General features: G+C 45.4%; 1 long non-coding RNA gene and 1 other non-coding gene across 2 annotated transcripts in view; both read right to left on the bottom strand.

Moving 5' to 3' along the window:
- Nucleotides 1–18,127: 18,127 nt before the first annotated feature.
- LOC116648251 overlaps nt 18,128–25,577 on the bottom strand; it is a 10,624-nt gene continuing 3,174 nt past the window's right edge. Inside the window, exon 4 of the long non-coding RNA XR_004302481.1 lies at nt 18,128–18,530. This is a non-coding gene — a long non-coding RNA (uncharacterized LOC116648251). The remainder of the gene's footprint in view (nt 18,531–25,577) is intronic.
- Nucleotides 19,253–19,354, bottom strand: LOC116648304. The gene has a single exon (XR_004302498.1). It is a non-coding gene; the product is annotated as a U6 spliceosomal RNA (small nuclear RNA).

Here is a 25,577-nt window from a genome sequence, read left to right as displayed (position 1 = left end):
GCTCCTCCGGGGCGGAGACTGGGAGGCCGCCATTTTCACTCTCCGCCTCCAAAGCTGTACGGAAAGCTCGCAGGGAACAAAAGCTCCGGAGAGCAAACCCGAGCAGATTACTTAGCCCGGACCGGCAAGGGCGGGGCAATTCCGCCTCTGGCAAAGACATTTGGGAACCACGGCAACAGGCCCCTCCCCCAGATCAGCGAGAACAGCCAGCCAAGACCAAGTTTACCGATCAGTGAGAACGGCAGAACTCCAGCGCTAGGGGAACACTGCACATAGAATCCATGGCTTTTTTACCATGATTCTGTAGTCTTTCAAAGTTAATTTTTTTTTAACTGTCTTTTTTTCTTTTTTGAATTTTTCTTTTTCCCTTTTTCAACCAAGTCTTATCAATCCCTTTTTTAAAAAAAAACATTTTTATTTTTCATTTTTATTTTTCTTTTTTAGAGTCATATTCTATCCCTTCATAGTAGTTACCCGTATTTTTGGCATATATATGTAAGTTGTTCTCTCTTTAAAATTTTGAGATAGTTTCTTCTAACAGATCAAAATATACCCTAAATCTCTATTGTATGGTTTTTTTCTACTCCCTTGCCTGATCACATTCTCTCCCCCTTTTTTTTTCTCTTTTTTGTTAAATCCTCTTCTTTCTTTTTTCAAACAACTTCTTATCAATTCCTTTTATAAAATTTTTTATAATTTCCATCTTTACAGTCATATTCCATCCCTTCATCATATCAACCCTTATTTTCGTACATATATAAGTTTTTCTTTCTTTAAAATTTTGGGAGGCACTTTCTTCTAACAGACCAAATACACCCAAAATCTAGTGTGTGGCACTGATCTATATACCAGCCTGATCATATTTGATCACATTCTGTTTTTTTTTGTTTTGTTCTGGTTTTGTTTGTTTTTATCTTTATCTTTTTCTTTTCCTTTTTTTTTCTTTTTCTTTTTTCTCTCTTTCCCTTTCTTTTCCCACTGCTTCAGGTCTTTTCTGATTTGTTTAGAGTATATTTTCTGGGGACGTTGTTACCCTGTTAGCATTTTGTTCTCTCATTAATCTATTCTCCTCTGGACAAAATGACAAGATGGAAAAAATCACTTCAACAAAAAGAACAAGAGGTAGTACCGACTGCCAGGGACCTACTCAATACGGACATTAGTACGATGTCAGATCTAGAGTTCAGAATCATCACTTTAAAGATACTAGCTGGGCTTGAAAAAAGCATGGAAGTTATTAGAGAAACCCTTTCTGGAGAAGTAAAATAACTAAAATCTAACCAAGTAGAAATGAAAAAGGCTATTAATGAGGTGCAATCAAATATGGGGGCGCTAACTGCTAGGATAAATGAGGCAGAAGAGAGAATCAGTGAGATAGAAGACCAAATGATGGAAAATAAAGAAGCTGAGAAAAAGAGAGATAAACAACTACTGGATCACGAGGGCAGAATTCGAGAGATAAGTGATACCGTAAGACAAAACAACATTAGAATAACTGGGATCCCAGAAGAAGAAGAAAGAGAGAGAGGGGCAGAAGGTATATTGGAGCAAATTATAGCAGAGAACTTCCCTAATTTGGGGAAGGAAACAGGCATCAAAATCCAGGAAGCACAGAGAACCCATCTCAAAATCAATAAAAATAGGTCAACACCCTGACATCGAATAGTAAAACTTACGAGTCTCAGAGACAAAGAGAAAATCCTGAAAGCAGCTCGGGAGAAGAGATCTGTAACCTACAATGGTAGAAACATTAGATTGGCAACAGACCTATCCACAGAGACCTGGCAGGCCAGAAAGGTCTGGCAGGATATATTCAGAGCACTAAATGAGAAAAATATGCAGCCAAGAATACTATACCCAGCTAGGCTGTCATTGAAAATAGAAGGAGAGATAAAAAGCTTCCAGGACAAACAAAAACTAAAGGAATTTGCAAACATGAAACCAGGCCTACAAGAAATCTTGAAAGGGGTCCTCTAAGCAAAGAGAGAGCCTAAAAGCAACATAGACCAGAAAGGAACACAGACAATATACAGTAACAGTCACCTTACAGGCAATACAATGGCACTAAATTCCTATCTTTCAATAGTTACCCTGAATGTAAATGGGCTAAATGCCCCAATCAAAAGACACAGGCTATCAGATTGGATTAAAAAACAAGACCCATCAATATGCTGTCTGCAAGAGACTCATTTTAGACCCAAAGACACCCCCAGATTGAAAGTGAGGGGGTGGAAAACCATTTACCATGCTAATGGACACCAAAAGAAAGCTGGGGTGGCAATCCTTATTTCAGACAAATAAGATTTTAAACCAAAGACTGTGGTAAGAGATGAGGAAGGACACTATATCCTACTGAAAGGGTCTATCCAACAAGAAGATCTAACAATTCTAAATATCTATGCCCCTAACATGGGAGCAGCCAGTTATATAAGGCAATTAATAACAAAAGCAAAGAAACACATCGACAACAATATAATAATAGTGGGGGACTTTAACACCCCCCTCACTAAAATGGACAGATCGTCTAAGCAAAAGATCAACAAGGAAATAAAGACTTTAAATGACACACTGGACCAAATGGACTTCACAGACATATTCAGAACATTCCATCCCAAAGGAACGGAATACACATTCTTCTCAAGTGCCCATGGAACATTCTCCAGAATCGATCACATCCTAGGTCATAAATCAGGTCTCAACCGGTACCAAAAGATTGGGATCATTCCCTGCCTATTTTCAGACCACAATGCTTTGACACTAGAACTCAATCACAAGAGGAAAGTCGGAAAGAACTCAAATACATGGAGGTTAAAGAGCATCCGACTAAAGAATGAATGGGTCAACCAGGAAATTAAAGAAGAATTAAAAAAATTCATGGAAACCAATGAAAATGAAAACACAATTATTCAAAATCTTTGGGATGCAGCAAAGGCAGTCCTAAGAGGAAAGTATATAGCAATACAAGCCTTTCTCAAGAAACAAGAAAGGTCTCAAGTACACAACCTAACCCTACACCTAAAGGAGCCAGAGAAAGAACAGCAAATAAAGCCTAAACCCAGCAGGAGAAGAGAAATAATAAAGATCAGAGCAGAAATCAATGAAATAGAAATTAAAAGAACAGTAGAACAGATCAACGAAACTAGGAGATGGTTCTTTGAAAGAATTAACAAGATTGATAAACCCCTGGCCAGACTTATCAAAAAGAAAAGAGAAATGACCCAGATCAACAAAATCATGAATGAAAGAGGAGAGAACACAACCAACACCAAAGAAATACAACAATTATAAGAACATATTATGAGCGACTCTATGCCAGCAAATTAGATAACCTGGAAGAAATGGATGCATTCCTAGAGATGTATCAACTACCAAAACTGAACCAGGAAGAAATAGAAAACCTGAACAGACCTATAACCACTAAGGAAATTGAAGCAGTCATCAAAAATCTCCCAAAAAACAAAAGCCCAGGGCCAGATGGCTTCCCAGGGGAATTCTACCAAACATTTCAAGAAGAATTAATACCTATTCTTCTGAAACTGTTCCAAAAAATAGAAATGGAAGGAAAACTTCCAAACTCATATTATGAGGCCAGCATTACCTTGATCCCAAAACCAGACAAAGACCCCATCAAAAAGGAGAACTACAGACCAATATCCCTGATGAACATGGATGCAAAAATTCTCACCAAAATACTAGCCAATAGGATCCAACAGTATATTAAAAGGATTATTCACCACGACCCAGTGGGATTTATCCCTGGGCTGCAAGGTTGGTTCAACATCCGCAAATCAATCAACGTGATACAATACATTAACAAAAGAAAGAACAAGAATCATAGGATCCTGTCAATAGATGCAGAAAAAGCATTTGACAAAGTACAGCATCCTTTCTTGATCAAAACTCTTCAGAGTATAGGCATAGAGGGTACATACCTCAATATCATAAAAGCCATCTATGAAAAACCTACAGCAAATATCATTCTCAATGGGGAAAAACTGAGAGCTTTCCCCCTAAGGTCAGGAACACGGCAGGGATGTCCACTATCACCACTGCTATTCAACATAGTATTAGAAGTCCTAGCCACAGCAATCAGACAACAAAAAGAAATAAAAGGCATCCAAATTGGCAAAGAAGAAGTCAAACTCTCACTCTTTGCAGATGATATGATACTTTATGTGGAAAACCCAAAAGACTCCACCCCAAAACTGCTAGAACTCATACAGGAATTCAGTAAAGTGGCAGGATATAAAATCAATGCACAGCAGTCAGTGGCATTCCTATACACCAACAACAAGACAGAAGAAAGAGAAATTAAGGAGTCGATCCCATTTACAATTGCACCCAAAACCAGAAGATACCTAGGAATAAATCTAACCAAAGAGGCAAAGGATCTGTACTCAGAAAACTATAAAATACTCATGAAAGAAATTGAGGAAGACACAAAGAAATGGAAAAACGTTCCATGCTCATGGATTGGAAGAACAAATATTGTGAAGATGTCAATGCTACCTAGAGCAATCTACACATTCAATGCAATCCCCATCAAAATACCATCCACTTTTTTCAAAGAAATGGAACAAATAATCCTCAAATTTGTATGGAACCAGAAAAGACCCCGAATAGCCAGAGGAATGTTGAAAAAGAAAAGCAAAGCTGGTGGCATCACAATTCCGGACTTCCAGCTCTATTACAAAGCTGTCATCATCAAGACAGTATGGTACTGGCACAAAAACAGACACATAGATCAATGGAACAGAATAGAGAGCCCAGAAATGGACCCTCAACTCTATGGTCAACTAATCTTCGACAAAGCAGGAAAGAATGTCCAATGGAAAAAAGACAGTCTCTTCAACAAATGGTGTTGGGAAAATTGGACAGCCACATGCAGAAGAATGAAACTGGACCATTTCCTTACACCACACACAAAAATAGACTCCAAATGGTTGAAAGACCTCAATGTGAGACAGGAGTCCATCAAAATCCTAAAGGAGAGCACAGGCAGCAACCTCTTCGACCTCAGCCGCAGCAACTTCTTCCTAGAAACATCTCCAAAAGCAAGGGAAGCAAGGGCAAAAATGAACTATTGGGACTTCATCAAGATAAAAAGCTTTTGCAAAGCAAACAGTCAACAAAACCAAAAGACAACCGACAGAATGGGAGAAGATATTTGCAAATGACATACCAGATAAAGGGCTAGTATCCAAAAATCTATAAAGAACTTATCAAACTCAACACCCAAAGAACAAAGAATCCAATAAAGAAATGGGCAGAAGACATGAGCAGACATTTTTCCAAAGAAGACATCCAAATAGCCAACAGACACATGAAAAAGAGCTCAATATCGCTCGGCATCAGGGAAATCCAAATCAAAACCTCAATGAGATACCACCTCACACCAGTCAGAATGGCTAAAATTAACAAGTCAGGAAACAGCAGATGTTGGCGGGGATGCGGAGAAAGGGGAACCCTCCTACACTGTTGGTGGGAATGCAAGCTGGTGCAGCCACTCTGGAAAACAGTATGGAGGTTCCTCAAAAATTTGAAAATAGAGCTACCATATGATCCGCAATTGCACTCCTGGGTATTTACCCCAAAGATACAAAAGTAGGGATCCGAAAGGGTACGTGCACCCCGATGTTTATAGCAGCAATGTCCACAATAGCCAAACTGTGGAAAGAACCAAGATGTTCATCAACAGATGAATGGATAAAGAAGAGGTGGTATATATACACAATGGAATATTATGCAGCCATCAAAAGGAATGAGATCTTGCCATTTGCAACGACGTGGATGGAACTGGAGGGTATTATGCTGAGCGAAATAAGTCAAACAGAGAAAGACATGTATCATATGACCTCACTGATATGAGGAATTCTTAATCTCAGGAAACAAACTGAGGGTTGCTGGAGTGGGGGGTGGGGTGGGAGGGATGGGGTGACTGGGTAATAGACACTGGGGAGGGTATGTGCTCTGGTAAGCGCTGTGAATTGTGCAAGACAGTTGAATCTCAGATCTGTACCTCTGAAACAAATAATGCAATATATGTTAAGAAAAAAAAAAGAAGATAGCAGGAGGGGAAGAATGAAGGGGGGGAAATCGGAGGGGGAGACGAACCATGAGAGATGATGGACTCTGAGAAACAAACTGAGGGTTCTAGAGGGGAGGGGGGTAGGGGGATGGGTTAGCCTGGTGATGGTTATTGAGGAGGGCACATTCTGCATGGAGCACTGGGTGTTATGCACAAACAATGAATCATGGAACACTACGTCTAAAACTAATGATGTAATGTATGGGGATTAACATAACAATAAAAAAATTATTTGAAACATCCCAGTTCATTTCTGCATGCCAACTGAATGCCTGCGTGTGCATAATTCATTTAACTGAGCCCTCCTTTAGTTGCTACTGATAGGTTGTCCATGCAATGCCTAGGGCCTAGTGATTTGGCTTCAGTGAGCAGGAAGATGGGGCACAATATAAAATGAGTAGCTTTGGGCAGGTCGCCAACACTGCATTCCTCAGTCTCTTCATGTACAAAGCAGAGACAAATCGATCTGACCTATTTTACCCAAAATTTATGAAAGAATCAAGATAATCGATTCTTGATACTCTATCTGCAAATGTCTTGTTAAACTGAGTAACACACATGTCATTTTATGGAGATCATTTTAATTTTCATTGTTACTCTTTGCATTCAGAATTTTAATGAGTAACTTTCTAAGTTATCTGTCACAGGGATTTGGGGCTGACACAATAAAATACTATAGACTGGGCAGCTTAAACAACTAGAAATTTGTTTCTCACATTTAGTTCTGGATGTTGGAAGTCCACAATCCCGGTTCCGGAAGGTGGGTATCCTTCTGAGGCTGCCGTTTTGCTGTGAGCTCCCATGACCGCCTCCTTGTTCAGGGAGACAGAGCTCTCTGGGAAGGGTACTAATCCCGTCACAAAGGCCCCAAGGGCATGACCCACCTCCAAATACCATCACACTGGGGGGTTAGAGTTTCAACTTATGAACCTGGGGGGACACTAATATTCAGTCCATATATACCTGTCTACTAAAGAACAGACTTCCCTTCTAGTTATTCATTGGAAAGAGAAAACTTTTTTTTTACTGGTAAGAGGATAAAAAATCTCTGTCGTCCCAATTGACCCACCATCTCCAAAAGAACAATTCTATTAAAGCCAAAACTTAAAAGCTCACTTTTAATTTTCCATAGTTCCTTACCAAACTCAGCTTCAACCCATGTGACTCTATGATGGCGTTCATTCCTTCTTTAATTAGTTTTTGACTCTCTTAGGGCAACGAAGATATTGGCATTAACACTTTTCAAATGCCATTTATTATCATTCCAAAAATACACTATTTGCAGAGCTACCTGATGACAAGGCCAGAATAGCACATCATTAATGGCTTAAGTAAAAGAAAATGTATCAATTAAAGCATAGGTCTTTTATAAAAAGATAATAATTAACCAAAAGCCCACATGTTGGCAGATACCATTATTTCACAGCCGATTTAATTTGGTGGCAACACAACTGATTTTGGAAGCAAAACTAATTGGTGCTTCAGACGGGCATGGCACTAGAAATAGGGTTTTCTTATGTTGGAGGCTGAGATGCACTGTTGACTAAAAACATTCATTTCTATAACCAGCAACCCTGAAGTCATTCTTCACAGAGAGGATCAGAGAACATTCGTCTCCATGGCAGCCCAGCCTAAGCATCTGTTCCTGCTTTTAGATGCTGGATATTGCTCAGCTGAGAGGCTGCTGAGGCGTAGCTCTGTCACCAAGACATAAGTGATTGACTTAATACCCCCGCTTGGAAGCTGGACATCTAAAATGTAGCAATATAGACTAATTAAGCAGACCCATTGTTCTCCCAAAACAGTAAATGAGACCAAAGTAAAAGAAACAACCCATTTAGCCCAGCTTGTGGGTGCCAACCCCACAGGGCACTGTGCTGGGTGCAGGGAACCCAACGTGATGTCGAAGAGACTGGTCCCCAGGTGCCATGCATGCAAGATGGAAAGTGCCAGGTGATGCGGGACAGGGCCAGGGAAGGCTTCGTGAGGGAAGGACGTGACCTGGCCTTTGAAGAATAGATAGAGTCTTCCCAAGGAGGGAAATTGTGGGAGACGTACATAGCTGTGTAAATAGCTCTGTTTAATGAAGTGCACAATAGTTAAAGGGAAGTAGAGAAAACATAAGTTCAAAAGGTGGCTAAAGCCCCTGAGAACAACTTTGGAGTCGGGTTATATTTATATTTAAAAGGGATTGGAAGTCAGGGATGTTTTGAGAAGGGAATGACGTGATCATAGCTGTACTGTGTATATTTTATCAGATAAACTAGAGAGAACTGAGCAGTGGGAAGATATTGATGCCATTTGGGGGACAGTCCAGGCAAAGGGTGATAAGGACCCAAATAGTAGTAGCTTCTGAGGGAGTGCTGAGGAAGCAAGCTTGTGGGCAACCCCACAGAGCTTGATCTGACAGTACCTGGGGTCCCCCACACGGGGCTTCCAGAGGAAAGGGGCCCCGGACCCACAGTGCGGACGTGGGCCAGATCAGCCTCAGAATCGAGGAACACAAAAGGTCTGGAAGTCAGATGAGCAGGCACATAAGGACGTAATGAAGTCTGGCCATCTCTTGACGATAGCTCGGCTTTGGAGACACGGTCCTCCTGAAGGGGAGGCTGCATGCTGTGCAAGAGGGGCCCTGGAGCCACGTGTCCACGCTGGGCGGGGGTCCAGCCCCTCTTGCACTTGTGAGACAGAGCTTGATGACACCTGTTTAGCCCTTTCAGGGCTGGCATGGCAATCGAGAAAGAAACACCTATTAGAAGGCATTTAGCACAGGCTTTGGAACAAGAGGTTAGAAGACAGGTGCACATGTGTGCTGGCTGGTCAGTGCAAGTGTTGGAGTGGAGGCTTCAGCCTGCTAAGCCCTGGGGCACACACAAACCATGTGCCAGGCGCTATGCCCATGCTGTCCAGGAGTGAGCAGGAGAGAGACCACGGCTCCCCGCTGGACTCGCAGCATGATGTGAAAGGAACGGAGATCGACATGTGGAATGGGGTTAGACTGGAAACGGGGTTCTGGAAGCACTTAGAGGAACTGCCTGATACTCGCTTTGTGTGAACACAGGTACCCTTGGTCCCTGCAGAAGTGATGCTCCCAAGCACCTAGACGGCTCCTGACAGTAACTGTAAGATGCTCAATGTACCTTACATAAAGGGGAATAGTCCAGAAGGAATCTAGGAGCCTCTGCAATGGTGACTAACATTTCGTCCGTTTCTGCAGCATTAGCAGGACGTTTTCACCTGAGTTTCATCCCACACCCCCTTCCACACCCACCTCAGAAAGAGTGCCCCGGGGTCGAAGGGGCCGGAATATCGAACTGTACCCGGACCTCCTGATCATCCTCTTTGGACAGAGTGACTGTCTTCTCCCAGTTGGTCCTCAGCGCCTCATGGGAAGAATCAGCTGATTTCCCCTCCTGCTGAGGAAGATGCTGGTCTCAGGGGAGGCCCTTCTTCCCACAGATGACAAACTGAGCCTCGTGTTTGTTGCGCAACAGGGAGACGACTCTGCACCTTCCCCCGAGGCCCCCACGCAGCCCACCCCCTGCTGCACACATTCTAGCAAACACGAAACAGTAAGGCAAGTACTGCGGGAGAGGTAAAGGGCAGAGATCATTCAGAAGCGGGTTCCACGAGTGTGCTAACCCCTCCGCTTTCTGTCCTGTGATCGTTCCCAGCCTTGGGCAGAAGCTGCCACATGCCTCAGGGGAGGGGCCGCGGCAGAGGCAGAGGAATGAGACACAAGATGTTTAAGGTCACGTTTGTGAGAAGATAAATATGTAAACTTACAAGCAGGTGTGAGTTCACACGCGTACACACACAGAGATGCATATGCACACGCACACACAACAAACATCCATGCGCGTATTTGTTGTTAAATCCCCTGAGTTTTTCTTAACTTACCAAATGGCCAGACCTGGGAAGGTTTCTGCAAAGTGATGGGCTCGGGATACGGTAAGGCAGCTCTACCCACCCAGGAGAGGCCTCTGGAGCCAGGAGCAAGGAAGCCGAAGGACAGGAGTTCACAGGGCATTCTCCTCCTTCCGACTCTGCAGGCTGGGCTCTGTGGGGGTCCCAGCGGTGCCCTTAGGTGAGCCCTGGGGACACAGACAGAGGCTCCTTGATGTCTGCAGGTAACCGGGGAGCCCGTGCTGCTGAGCAGAGGGCTGAGGAGACGGGAGAGCCAGGGAGGGGGGCCAGCAGCGCACCCTCACAGGCACCAGGCCAGACCGGCACTGCGCCCAGAGAAAGGAGGGGATGCCCGAAGATTGCCTATACCCCCCAAGAAGCTGAGTCAGCCTGAAGCTCAAACACCCTGACTCCTTCTGGTGCTCAGCTTGGGCGTCTGTCCCCCACCTATGTAGGCTGGTGCATAAAAGCAAAGTGAAATGCACTTGTAAGGCAGACAAGAGAAATTAGAGAAACCCCGTTCCTCCTCTAGACCAAAGCTTAAAACCTATGTGACAATATGGAAGTAAGCTTATAATTGAGCTGTAAGTATGAAAATATATATCAGACTACCTGCACACTGTAAGTGTGACCAGATGACACATAATGTTGAGAACAGTCCAGAGAATTTACACCAAAGTATTGGTGATGGCCACACTAATGACGATTGGGTTGTTCAAGGTGATTTTTGTCTTCTCTATCTTACGTATTATTTGTAATATGGGCACATTACTATTGTAAAAAGAAGGTACATTTATAGTAATAAAATTGCTTTGAGCTTGCATTTTTCTCTTGGAGATCAGTTTCATATACTTAAGGTTTGCTTTCCTTCCAGAAATTTCTTGCTATTCAAACTAGCTATCACCAATTTTCTCCACTTTATTCAGAGACATTCCCAGAGTGAGAAATTCAGAAATTCCATTTATCATTTTGGTATGCCTGAGTAAACCCTATTTGGTATTATGAAATAAGTGTGTTTTTATTCAGTTGTTGGTGATGATTCATCTAGAATTTTGTCCTTTTTTATATTTTGCATTTTCCCAAAACATCTGAGGAACATGTAAGCAGCTCCTTCAAGGTCATATAGGTGATGTACAAAAGCTAACACTGAACTAAATCTTCTGGTTATAAATTCAAATATTAAATACAGGGATCCCCCATGAGGGCCAATTCCACTCCGGATTCTGCATTTTATAAATAAGGAACCAAAGGTCAGGTAAAGTGATCATTACTGCCCTAGCATCGTTCCTATTCCTGCTTTAAACATCACCTTTGGAGAAGACACTGCAGGGTGCGCGTCTGGATGCGGGGCTGCAGTGAGGCGCAGGCCAGAGCCAGAGCCGAGGGCCGTGGAACGAGGCTCTCTGGGCAGAGAGGTCACCGGGACCTCTGCACAAACAGGAGGCACCGTAACGACCACATAAATCCAGACATGGAGCCTCACAGAGAGTGGAATCGAAACGGAGCCCCTGCGCCCAGGGTGCCCTGCTCCCCTGGGGGGAGGTTGGTCAGTGAGGGGGAAGGCACCTGCTCCCCCTCCAGGTGCAGCCAGCACCCTGTCTCTGGGCTTTAACCGGTGCAGGGCACCGCACGTGGCATGGGGGCCCCCGTGGTCAGTAGCAGAGTGACAGCTCCACGCAGATCTGCCCACCACAGCTGGCTTGTTGCCGCGGCTCACTGTGGACAAAGTCACCATATGAAGAAATGGGGGGCCCCTTGGGCCACGTATTGGAAGTGGGAGGAAATGGGGGGTAGCTTGGAGACTCAGAGGACACAGACAAGATCCGTGGAGTCTATGGAAGTGCTGGTTACTGGGACTCTTTTTCTCAACCTTCGTCCTCCTAAGGTAAAGGTGTCTTCAAAGAACTTAACGCAGGAAGAAAACAAAATTCACTCGCAGGCGCCGGCAGCTGAATCCTGACAAGCGCTATGTCCATCCTGGATCAGGGGAGGCTGCACTTTTCTCTGAGGACGGAACACACGCTGACCCTCCCCCCGGCCCTCCAGGACACTGGCCCTTTGGACCAGGAGTGCATAAGTGGTTCTCCTTTCTCCCCACCCTCCCTCTTATCTTTGCTTCTCCTTTATCTCCTGCTCTCAAGCCTTGTCTCCTCTTCCACGTTCTCACCGCGTAAATGGTGTCTCGAGGGACTGGGGCTTCAGGGATGTTGCCCAAAGCTGTCCTTATCCGTGGAGGAGATGGATGGCTTTGCTTGTGCATTTCTATTAGCCAGAGGGAAGGGAAAAGTTGTAGGATGTGCACTTCCTGGAGTTGCTATTAGATACTGTAATTACCTTTCGTTCAGAAAGAGCACTTTGCAGCGTCTGATGTCCAGTAACTAAGGTCCTAGGGACCAGTCAGTTCCCCTCCGCAGCAAGGATCCAGCGCTGCTCACCACGCTCTGCTACACCCTGATTCTGTTCTTTCGGCTGGAGAGGATAAGAAAGCCTCACCCCAGCTGAGCCCCCAACCACGGCCATATGGCTTGTAAATTATTATACGACTTTCTAAATATTATTGGCCACATTATCCCTAAGGATAAATTCTCATTCCATCTCTGCACTGAGTTCTTCTTTTACATTTGTTTCCAGAGAGATGAAGACAACATGACAGAAAAGTCGGACTTCTGGGATTTATAGACAAAGAAATAGTATTTTTATCAAGTTCCCAATTATAATAATAAACCACACAGGGAGGGAAAACTGAATGGGAAGGAATCAGAGATGGAGACGAACCAAGAGATACTCTGGTCTCCAGGAACCAAACTGAGGGTTACAGAAGGGAGGGGGGTGGGGGGATGGGCATTAAGGAGGGCACGTACTGCATGGGGCAGTGGGTGTCATATGCAACTGATGAATTGTTGAACACTACATCTCAAACTAATGATGTACTATGTGTTGGCTAATTGAATTTAAATTTAAAAAAAATAATAAAATAGATAAATAAACCACACGCTTCCAGAGTGACTCCTCAAAGGGATTCCATGAAGAAATTCTGGCCAGTCGCAGAACCTCGACTGAAGGGCTCCCTCCTCCTGTGGACAGCCTTCTCTCGCCGGCCACGGCCCTCAGGAGGGACAGGCTGCACTGTTTACTGAACTTCTGCGCTTAAAATCCCGAACCATGCATCTTGTGCTTGCAAGGTGAAAAAGGCCAGGCCCTCCTGAAGGAGAACCAGAACCAGTTACGGGGTGCTTGATGTGCAAAAGGGCTATTCTTTGTTTTGTTGGGTTTTTAAAGATTTTATTTATTTACTTGAGAGAAAAAGAAAGAGAGAGACGAGCAGAGGGCAGAGGGAGAGCGAGATCGACATAGGGCTCGATCCCAGGACCCCGAGATCATGACCTGAGCCGAAGGCAGACGTTCAACCAACTGAAAGGGCTGTTCTTACTCAACAAGCGCCGTGTGCAGAGTGGGGCATAAAGCCCAGGGTCTGGTGGGGTGGATGGGGTCATGGCTCTGAAGCTGTGAGTGGAGAGAAGAGTGTCTTGTCACCCGTGTTCATGCTCACATTTGTGTTGGGACTCCGACCCTGACATCTGGACGGCCCATCTCAGACCCTGACAGTGACCGCCTCTTTCACCAACAATGTATCTTACAGTAATTATGCTTCATTATTTTTTCAGCCTATGTTTTCTAGCCTTTAAGTTAGAGTGATGCCTATCCATCATTTCAGGGAAAACAAAGGCAAACAGGGGATTTCTCTCTGGCTTTACCTGATATTTATACCACTTAATTTGATTAACTTATTAAGATTAACTCATTAATCTCCTAAAATTTAACTACCACGATCTTTTGTGTGACGTTCTGATTCCTTCTTTCAAAGCCCACTTTCAGCCGCTCCAGCCCCTCAAACAGCCTGAACCAAAGGTGCATCTACAGCCACGGCTTATGTGTCCTTATTTCCACTTAAATCACAAATCCAAATATCACGCTCTATTATCATCTGCTGTGAGAACAATTCTGTCCAAATTCTGCACCATCGAAGCCTCCTATTTCCTTGCATGAAGTGGAGAGTAAGAAGAAAGAGAAGGTCAGCAACACGGAGTCAGTGACTCTGTGAAGTCTGCACGGAGAAAGCGTCGTCCAACCTCACCCCCCTGGGACCCCGGGATCGTCTGCGTCGCTGCCCTCGTCCCGCAGTCCTCCATCCTGCGTCTGTTTCCGCCTGCCTAGACTCTGTGGTGGCCTCGTGTCTCGGCTCCCTGCCCTCCTGGACGGGGCTGCCAGCCCAGGTACCTGTCAGGCCAAGTCTGGAAAAAGCCCTCTTTGGTGTTTACGCAGAAAGCGTGAAAACCTTGCTTCTAATGATTTTGTAACTTTCTATTCACTTTTTAAAGGACAGAAACACTCCATATTAAGTGGAAATTTGCACACGGCCCCTCACTAGGTGTGGCACAAAAACCCATTTCCTGATTTTCCTTCTCAGTTCAGGCTGGGGGAGAGGTGGTTATAACGGCACCCACACCATGACTTTTCCCCGTGAGAGAGAGCCCTTAAAAGGCTTTCGCAAGAATCAAGGGCGTGTGTGCGTTCGGGTATTGTCAATTCAGTCCCACACAGGAGCCTTGCAATCAATATTGTCGAATGCGGAAGAGTGTCTTAAGCTACGCTGAATTACACAGAAAGACATTGTCAGGGAGAAAGGAAAAAAAGCTAAGGGTACAAAAGCAAAGCCAAGACAAAAGCTGTTCTCTTTCTTCTCACAGAGAATACTACACCAAGGAAAATACTGCTAATAATTGGTAATAGCTCTCAGCACCTTTCCAGGGCTGTGCGATATTGTCCAGTGCATGGTGACCGCCAGGGGATGTGCGGGGCAGAGTGCCTCCCCCCAGGGCCTGGAGAGGTGAGTCAGCCTGTCAGGTCGGGGCACCTGGGTCAGTTCCCCACGTCATGGCTTAACAGAGCAAAACGCCCGCAGTTCAGTCCTACCCTCCGACCATGCTCACTGCCACGCTAACAGATAGCTTCTCTTTTGTCTGTTGCACATCTGACTTCGGGTTTTCTTAGCTCTTTCCTCAGACACGTGTTTCTGTTGCAGGATAACAGGTGGAATCTCCCCTCTATCTCGGCACACTATGGACGGGTACTCCCTGAGGCTGTCTGCCACACCGCGGCTCCAGATCCTCACCCCTGGAAACACGAGTCCCTGAGACACAGCGTGCGCAGCACACAGGGTTTGGCGCTGAGCAGACATTTGGGTCAGACCCTTATAACGTCACTTCCTAACCCTGGGCCACAGTCAGTTTGCATGGTTTCCCCAAGGTTTGGCTTTCTTCTCTGCAACATGAGGGAACAGCCGTGCCTCACGCACAGGACAGGGCGTCTCCCGTCCCTGCACGCTTACCTTCTGCTCCAAGGAAAGTCTCCTGGCTTTGAGAGTCTCGGAGGCACAGGATAGGTAAAATGGGTGTAATGTCTTACCAACACCAGGACGGAGCTGCTTCTAGAAGCTTCCAGTGACAGAACTGTCCTTGGAGTTACGCTACCCATGGTTATGGCTGAGCTGAGGGCCACGGGGACACTGGAGACACGAAGTTCTACTAATGATCTCGGATTATGTTGTCTTAAACTACATATTTACATTTTATTACTTATAGAAAACTGTTCAAAACTGATATCAAAACAGTCTTCATGACTAAGATACACATGTGCGTAACTGCGTCTGTCGCTGGGGTCCCCCTGGAGTGTGTGTGTTCACATGGGGAGCGTTCCCTCAGAACCCCAGAAGCACGCCTCTCCACGCAGTCATGATACTAAAGGGCAGCCTCAGTCCTGCTGGTTTTCCCACTTTGTGGAATTCTGGACGTTTTCCCCAGAGGCTCTCCACTTATTTGGCAAGATTTTGCTGTTTGCTTTTTATTAATCATGTGTGTTTAGATCTCTGTAACTCTCCGCATCGGCTGTTGCTTCTGTGGTCTGGAGAAGGGGGGCTTTGCCCAGCCACACTCGCTCCATGTGGCACAGAAATAGCTGTGGGACCGACGTGCGTCCACAGCTGACTTTGGGTTAACTCACCCAGCTTCGTGCCCATGTCTGCTGAAGGAAAAGTGACAAAGGATCTGCCCTCCCCAGACTGGGCTTGCACTCATCAGGAAGTTTCCAGGATGGGGAGGCATGCACGGAGGGAGGCCCCTGGGATTTGCTTTCACGGCTCCCCTCCTCACCACAGAAGCACGGAGCTCCCAGACTTGGTGAAGAACAGTGCTGCACCCCGGCTGTGAGCACTCCACGGATGGAGATACCAGTGGGCAGTTCACACCCAGGAGAGACTGAGTCCCCGCACATGCAGGGACTCCTTTGTCTCCAGGAAGCTCTGTTTAAACACTCTATTTCTGGATTTGTTGTAGAACCTACCTGTACAAAATCCACTTTATAAAATGGCCAAATTATCCTCAATTAAGTTCTGGTAAGAATCTTCCTGTTTAGAGAGATTCAGAAAATTTACATTTGTGTTTCAACAATGATAACTGCCAAGAAAACGAAGCATTTCCTCCATGAAAGCAGGAGAGAGAGTGGGACCAGGGCTGACATTTCTCTGAGTCTTTTTCTGTTCTTTATATTTTTAGTGTATATTAAAAAGTATAATATTCAAAAGAAAGCCAAATAGCAACAGGTAAATCCATATATACATCAGGAAAACACCACTTATAAGAGTACCTACGTCTGATAATGTATCCAGTGTTTTGAGGGGAAAGATCATTTTTAAGAACTAAGTGACAAGGGGGTGGCGTGATGGGTGAAGTTCACAATTACCGCCATGTCTCCAGCAGAATTGTGTACATTTGGGTTTTGTTTCGGTTTTTCTTTTTTTTTATTGTAGTAAAATACACATAACATAAATCTTACCACGTTGAACATTTCCGAGTGTGCAGCGAGGGCTACCGAATCCATGCACGTGGTCAGCTGTCTATCCCCACAACGCTGTTCAGCACCTGAATTTAAACCTCTGCCCCGTGAAACACTCACCTCCTCCCCCATCCAGGCACCTCCGTCCCACCTTCTGTCTTTATGATTTTGCTGCTTTTCGTGCCTCGTGTAAGTGGAATCAGACAGCATTTACATAATCGGTTCTTAAGAGAGGAAAAAAAGAAGCATTCATTACACAAGTTCTTCATTTGATCAGAGCCAAAAACAGACTTATTGTCATGATGACAATGAAATTTTTAAAATCTGATTTTGTACCACTATAAAAGTATATTTCAAAAAGGCTTTTAAAATAATAATAATTTTTAAAACCAAGTTTTCACTTTATTTTTAGTTGTCTAAAGTTAGCCTGAGCCCTCTGGCTGATTTTCATAAGCTTGAAAGGAAGCCAGTCTCCTTAGAAAAAGATTTTTTTTTTCTTGGGGAGTTTATGGCTCAGGGGATCGGTAACAGGAGATGGAGACATGTTCTGTGCTGTGCTGAAGCCCCGAACATACCGTCATTTGGAACTTAAGAGAAACGTGTGGTGAACCGAATGCTGGGAGCTGGCTGCATGTGGTCTGAGCAGCGACACTCAGCTCTGTGGCTGTTAATAATCAGCCCTAAATTAAGGTTTGTCAGAGATTGAAGGAAGGAACCCCTGAATACACGAATGCCAGAAATCTGAATGTCGTTTGTCCTCTAAGAAGAGGTCTACCAGCTGCTTAGTGTGTAGGTGAGAGGCTGGGGTGCCAGACAAGGGATCCCTCGGCTGCAGACACCACAGCTCCAGGGGGTTCATCGGGTGCCCCCCGTGGCAGTTTGGCATAGGAAAGGGGCCATGGAGGACTTTTCTTCTGTAGCCTGCCCTAAAACTCCAAGCACATCCTGAATTTCCACTGTCCTCAGTCACATATGAAACAAAAATGTGTTTTACTTTGAATAATATCACAGGGGGTGAGGGAATTTTAAAAAGGGAAAATAAAACAAAATTTCAAACCTCCAAGATTTTAGAACATAGAATAAATTGGAGAGATTCCATAGATATACCTAAATATAGTTTGGCCTAATAAAATTTGCTTGGTCTAAGAAGACTGTGAAAGCCTTCTCACTTAATGAAATCTCAGCCAAACAGCACGAATAAATCTAACCTCATCTTTCAAAACTGTATTTTTGGACAACAGAACATCATAATATTGGATAGAATCCACAGTAAACTGATTCTGCTTAAAGCTTTAGTGAGTGTGTGGTCCTTCACCATGTGGAAAACACACAATTTGGTTTGTTAGGGTTTTATAATTAAATCAAGTCTCTAAGCATATTGAGCAGAATAGATATCTGTGCAAAAAAACCATTAATTAATGCTCAGGGAGCATAAATGTCTGGTAGGCTATTATCCTCAAAAATCTCGGAATTGGCTTATATCAGGAGTCCAGCATAAACATGGTGACTTCCATCTTTCTGCAGCAACTCTTTGTCTTCCGGAGTGACTGCTCTTGTAAGCTGCCTTGGGATGCCCGCGCGTGAGGAGTGCATGGAGGGAGCCAGCACTGCAGGGAACCAGCTGAGGCTGGGCATTGTTGACCACCTAAGGCAAGAACAGCAGCATTTTAGAAGAAAAACATTTCTGTTCTCTTTGCTCCGAAGCTTATAATTGGAGCGTGCAGCTCCACCAGAACCCATATCCCTGAGGAGAAACTCTCCTTCTCAAAAGGCAGCTCTGCTACAGGAAGCAGTAATTTCCAGGAGTGATTTGTCTGCAGCGACACTTGAGAGAAAGGGATATTCCAAGGGACTCGAATCCTGGGCTGCTCAGGCAAGTGGTTCAGAACAGCATGCAAGACAGGGTTGGGCATTTAAAGGAGGGCATTTCCCAGAGGAAGGGAAAGGCTGCTTTCAGGTCAGCCAGTTTGAGGACAACATCCCCAAAGCTGGAGAGGGCGTGGACAGCCAGAGAAAGGGTAATCGAGAAGGTCCAAGTACTTAAAGGACAGCGGAAGTTAAGGTCAGTTGGAGGGTGTGTGTGGACGGACAGGAGGTTGCTTGTACACCGCGTAAGTGATATTAGACATGGACTCAACCAGGTTATGATGGGATCAGGGCTTCACCTCACTAGTTTTCATGGGCTAAACGTTTTCAATTCACATATTTCTTTACATTCCTTGAAGGTGATTTGTCTCTGTCCTGCTTTTTGCTTGTTGAGGCCCTAAGGCATGTCTTCCAGCCAACAGGGGATTTCCAACCTCACATCCACCTCCTGTCACCATTCCAGAGATTATGGAAAAGTGACAGGCCAGAAGTTCTAAATGACGTATCTTGTTTTGTTTAATAATTTTGCGTGTCATCCTTGCTCAGGGGCCATGCTAATCTTCTCTATATAGTTCCAATTTTAGTCAGTATGGCCGAAGCAAGAACTTGTTTAATAATTTGGACTGGTCTGTATCTGGATCATTACCTATGCTTCGTTACTAGGTCTAACTGCGGCCGCTCTGGGCACAGGTGAGGAGGTTCCCTCACAGAACATCCGCGCTGCGCCCACCCTCCGCCAAGCTGGATGTGCTGCAACGTGAAGCAGGGGGGCACTGCCATCCAATAGCTTTGCGCAGCGTGGATGGCTGAAATGTCAATCGTAATACTGCCATAAAGTTCATTTATAATTTGGGGCAGTTATTTAAATTCCTGGTCTGCTATGTAGTTGTAAAAAAGGGGGACTATTTGTCACTTGTTTGTCAGAAACGCAAATATGAACATCAGTTGAGCCACATACTTATTGTCTAGCTTAAAAAAAATAGTAGACTAACTCGTTGCTGTTATTCAATATAGGAATAAAAAAACACTAAGTAAGTGTTCCTAGGATACTTACCTGAGCACAGACTTCCCCAGAATGTCAGAAAACATTGAGTAACTTTGCAGACAGCATTTCCTGTCTTGCACAGGGATTTTTCAAAGGAGGTAGAGCCAAGACTCCCAAAACACCAGCTTGGATGTCTCAAGTCCACCTTCACTCGGACTATTTACGCTAGGGCTCGTGACCTTTACCTTTTCTCAGTGATCCCCAACTTCCCTTTCTACAGATTTCCCTACTGTGAGGGACTCCCCGCTCTCCAGAAGGGCACCACCTCCCTCTGCCTTAATCCCATCAACAACCAACCGGTTTTCTACCTAAATATCTCTGACATCATTCCCTTTTCTACTCCTGCACCTCCATGCCACCATCATCTCAAGCCTGTATTTCTTCAGTAGCCTTCAAAAAGAGATCCCCACATCCATTTCGTCCTCTATCCCAACCCTATCTCCATGCTTCAGCCAGAATGATTTTTCAAACATAAACATGAATGTGTTATCCTCCATCAGTGGCTTCCTCATTTCTTTAATGAAGGCCAACATCCTAAGTGTGCGTTACTTTGATTTGCTGGGGACTCAGGCGTGGTGGCACTCCTCTGAGGTGGCATCAGCCGGCTTCGTTCTGTTAGTTTGTCACAACAGCATCAGCGACAAAGCGGCGTTTCTACTTGGTGCCCCTTGCCTGTCATGGGCCGGCTGAAGCTCTGCCCCATGCTGTCTTTGCTCCGACGCACATGGGGTGTCGCCACGTTGGTGGGATGAGAACAGGGAAGGTGGTAGACCACGAGCTGACCCTTGACGATTCTGCTCAGAATTGGTACAAGCCAAGTCTGACACCCACAGAACAGGAAATGCAACTTCCCACAGGGAAGGCACAGAGGGGGGTGGACGATTTGGTGGCATGATGATACAATCCACCAGTTTCTAAAGACTGTATCTTCCAACCAAGCTGCTTCAATCAAAAGCAGAGATGAAGGCTCAATGCATGAAATAACGGTTTGAAATCCAGACTGATTCTTAGCAGGGCAGTCTCTGCTTGACAACGAAATGGGGATCCATGGTGTGCACTACCACGCACTTCCTGCCCAGGGTCTGCGTCAGGAGCCTTAGCCTATGGTTACACCCCAGCACCTGGTCATGGTCTATACGAAGACAGAAACCCCAAGGGTGACAGCAGAAAGTACCCAGAACATGTTGAATCTACCAGACAGTTCCCTGCAGGGTTGGGGTGACATCTGGCACACCTGGCTGCCTCTGTCTGTGGTTAGCTCTTTGCACTTGTAGATAACAGAACAGTCCTGACTCATCTTTATCAACCACTGACTCCAACATTGACAGGGTAAGCACAAGTGTGCGTGCAGAAAGCACTAAAAACAACTATGTCAGCACACAAGTGTGCTTTATTTGGGGAAAATCTCAAATACATTTTTAATAATGTAATGTCTGTTTATTTTTATGTTAATATATAAGCATGGCCTACAGAAAAAGTCAAATGTAGGGCCCCTACAGAAAAACAGCACTCTCTGAACCATGGCTGCCTGTCCTAGTGAACCACTTTTCAGAAGTAACCACTTTCAACATTTTAGCTCTTTCTTGTAATATTTATCTCGATATTTTTAAGTAAGATATTTTAATGCTTCTTGCAGTATTGTTATGAGTCCTGGTGTGGTGATTCGTTCCGTTCCATTCTTTACCTGAAAACCCAGGGGATGCTCACTGGAAATTCCTGTCCTTCAGTTTGTCTTATATCAGTCCTTTCATGCATAATTTCTGTTTGCTATTTTTGAACTTCTATTAGTCGAATGTTGCAGCTTCTGAAATCCACCTCTTACAGTTCCAGAGGCTCCAAGTCTGAGCCCGGGGTGCTGGCAGGTCCCGCGCGCTGTCTGGTTTGCAGACAGATGTCTTTCCTCTGTGTCTTCGTGCGGCAGAGAGCCAGAGGGAGTGCTCGCATCCACCCTATTGTCCAGACACCTTTGCACCACGAGGACCACCACGCCATGGCGGCCCAAAGGCTGCACCTCCAAGCACCAACGCGCTGGCATCAGGATTCCAATGTGAATTTTGAAGGTACACAAACATTTAGTCAATGCAAGAATCTCAACGTCATGCTTGTTTTTACTAATTTTCTAAGTCCCTGTTCTTTTCTCTACTTTCTGGAAATTTTCTTCAATTTTCACTGCAATGCTTCTATATTACTTATTTCTGCTATCTTCTTTGTTTCAAGTTTCAGAGGTCTTCTCTGAGTAACTCCCTTTTGAATACAATGAATTCTCTTATCTCTCTGAGGATAATAATTAAGTTTTATTTTGTTTGTTTTGAAGTTTCTTCTGACCTGAGGGTTCTGGAAAAATGCCAGCAACATTGGCAGAGTCTTTGAGTCTCTCCAAATCCAACATAAGAACAGACAGCTGACCCGACAGCAACACCGAGATCTGCAGACAGTATTTCCAACAAAAGCAAGCAAGGAGTTGTCGTGCAAGCCTCAAAGACAAGCAGGGGTCAGAGCCACCAGCAGCCAGAGATCGAGCGTCCTGCATCTGGTGAGCATAGCTTTCCTTTTGCCTTTCACGGCTCTGTCTTCTCCACGTTTATTATCTTTCTTTCTCTGTGTGTATTTTTTTCAATCTTTCATTTCATCTTTATCTTTTGGGTGTCCCATTTCCTTTGGGAAACTGCTGTTATTTAGAAATAAAGCTGCTTGAAAACTATATGTGTAGCTTGTGAAATGATGGTGTAAAATGGAGAGTGACAAGGAGCCAGATCATTAGGTAAACTATACCAAATGTCTCAAGGTTTTTCCTTGTTTGAAGAGTGATCCTCGAACTTCCTGCTCAGATGTTAAAAGCCTGACAACAAGCATCCTTGGGAGGAAATGAGGAGAGATCCTTGTTTCCTCCATGGCATCCCTGCCCTTGTGTGTCCTGGGGGCTCCAAGCCCAGAAGCTGTTTAGCTTCCCCAGAGAGTGGCCTTGGGCTCCTGTGCGGAGGGCAGAAGGTCGTTTCCACCCTGGCCCCGTGGGGTTGGGGCCCTTCGGGGCTCTGACGATCATCTGCCAATGACACGAGCACTCAGCAAGTCTGTCCTCCCCACTTCACAGGTACTCAGCGCCTCGATTGCTGAGCCCTCCGAGACCCTGGTGCCCTGACTGCTTCTTGTCTTCCCAGTCTGTGGTCACTTGTCTCTAAACCTCCTCAGATACCACTGTCCCCACAAACTGAAACTTGTAACACTCTCTTATCTGTTGTCACCTCTGATGTTTTCTGCCTTAGGTTTATGCGCTTTTATCAAATCTGGTTTTCTTGGGTTCAGAAGCATCAGAGGCTAAACCACGTGCCACGTGCCTCGTCTTTCATATGAAACATGTCTCTACCTCTAGTTTGTTTTAAGTGCATGCGTTTGTTCCTCTTACGTAAGTATGGCATTTATTTTCTTTGTCAACATTCTAAAAAGAGGCAATCTCGAAACCCAGAGTAACTGAAGCACGACTCAGTGCGGTTCACAGTCCGAGAGGGGCTCTCCTGGGCCTTGACCCTTCCTCCTCTCCTCAGCATGCTCGTGCCCATGCCCACGTTTCCCGTCTTCTACTTCAGTGGTGGCCGTGAGCCTCTGGGGTTAATTCTAGAAATGCACCTGTTTCATTTAGTTGATTGTGCCCCTAATGCACCAGGAACATAAGAATAATGAGCAAAGGTAAGAAGAGGAGGGGGTGGGGGAGTCTTGGGCTTTGCAGATGTCCCTGCAATCTGCATTAGTCACTATGGGAAATGAGTAATAAAGCAAATAAGCTATTTGTCAAAAATAATCAAACTTAATGCCATGTGTACACACATGCATGCCATCTAACTGGCTTGATGTAAAAATTGTCTATGCCCTGGTAACTGGTAGGTCGACGATTGTGAGGAGATGGTAAATTCCACACTGACTCTGAAAAGTACTCTCCACATTGCTCCAGATCTCCAAGACACTCTGTTACAAAACAGCATCCCAGGTTCTACTTCTTAAGGATGTGCAATGAAAGCAAAAATCTCACCAACTACTTCTTCAACAAGACATACCTGTGGACCCAACTCCACTCGCAGACCACCTCCGGCCCCTTTCTCTCCTGGTCACCCACCTCTGCCTCAGTTACCCAAACTGCTCAGGGAAGAGACCCAGCATGAAGAAGTCAAGCAAATCATCTAATGTAATGAAGCTAGGAAGGGGTGAGGCCAGGATTTGAACCCACATCCATGCAATGACAAAACCTGCGTTCTTTCTACTGTGTCATGACGGCACATTATTCTGTATTTAATTTGTATTAATTTTTAAGAGAAGAGTCAAACCTGAACTCAGATAGTCAACCCCGCCGGTGACTCTCTGAAAACTAATAATTTTACTCCAAACAGTGGCAGAGGTTTGCAATCACGGGGAATGCTGACACCTTTGAGACCTAGGATGAAGCCCCCTCAAACAGTAGTCACCCAGTGATGCACCCCACAACCTGTGCTGAAGAAAATAGCCCGGGTGTATGTCCAATCACTGTTTTGAACAAAGTCAAAAAAGACATGTTTCAGAGTGCTACAAAGCTGAGAATCTTAGGAATCATGTTTTAAAATGTAGTTTCTATGGTCATTGTTAAATTTGCACTCTGTATCTATAAACCAATGTTCATCAAAGTAGTAATTTGATGTGTGAAAACAATCATTTTCCCATCTATTTCATCTTGATTTTGAAAAGCTGCAATTTATTTTCCTGGGTCACTGGGTCATGTATGTAGCTGGAATCACCCCATTTGGAGCATGCACCCCACGCTCTGCACTGACCGAGTCTCACAGTTCAGCAGCCAGAGCCTCTGGAAACCAGCCCAGCCCAGGACGCTAATGAGCCCAACAAGCATGTGGATGGGGCTTCCTGGGAACCCTTACCTCAGGCGGCTCAGATTTCTCTCTAGGCTGAGCCTGGAGGAACGTCAGAGATGGAAAAGCTCTTCAGGACAGAAACATGGATAGGATTTAGTGACAGGGAGAGAAAATGCAGAGGAATTTCTGGCAAACATAAATAAATAAATAATAAATAAATAACCCCGATGACTGTGACTGGTACTTGCCAATCCCATAGCCATCTGCCTTCTCCCTCGTTAAGAATTGCCTGTATTGCTGGGAACAGCATCTGCTCAGCTAAAAGCCATGTTCTCCAGCCTCCCTCGCACCCAAGGTGGCTCCTTCGTTAGTCTGGTCAGTGAGACCTCAAATGGAAGGATTTGGGAGGGAAGGGCAGAAAGGCTTCCTGAGAGATGACAGGAAGCTAGTCAAGCCCGTTTGCCGCCCCTCCTTCTTCCTCCTGCCTGGCAGAGACGCAGTGGCCGGGGTCGGCAGCCGTCTTGCCCCCTCGAGGATGGCACTGCAGCACGAATGGCGCAACGGAGAAGCCGAACACCGCGCGGTGGCTGCACAGCCCGTGCCCGCGCTCCGCCGGCTCTCCTCCGCGGGAAGCATCCTTGCGGCCAAGTCACTGTCCGCGTGGGTCTCGGCTGTTACAGGGGAGCCTGGGCCTGAGTGGTACCTCCGAACGGGAAGAGGGTACTTTCGTAGCAATGCGTCCAAATCACGCGATGAGAACCAAGCAGGACTAGGAAGAGGGAAGTGCGAGTCCTGTGGGCGCAGCACCCCAAGACTCTCCAAGACCCGAGGTTAGACCTCGGCTGGCTGCGGAGGCTGGGCCAGCGGCGCAGGTGCGGGGCCGGCGCAGGTGCGGGGCCGGGACAGGGGCGGGGCCGGGGCAGGTGCGGGGCCCGCGCAGGTGCGGGGC

Source organism: Phoca vitulina, unplaced genomic scaffold (assembly GCF_004348235.1).
Source record: "Phoca vitulina isolate PV1807 unplaced genomic scaffold, GSC_HSeal_1.0 scaffold42, whole genome shotgun sequence".
NCBI classification, from domain to species: domain Eukaryota; kingdom Metazoa; phylum Chordata; class Mammalia; order Carnivora; family Phocidae; genus Phoca; species Phoca vitulina.
Note: the sequence above shows the minus strand (reverse complement) of the source record. Positions and strands in the feature narration are given on the sequence as shown.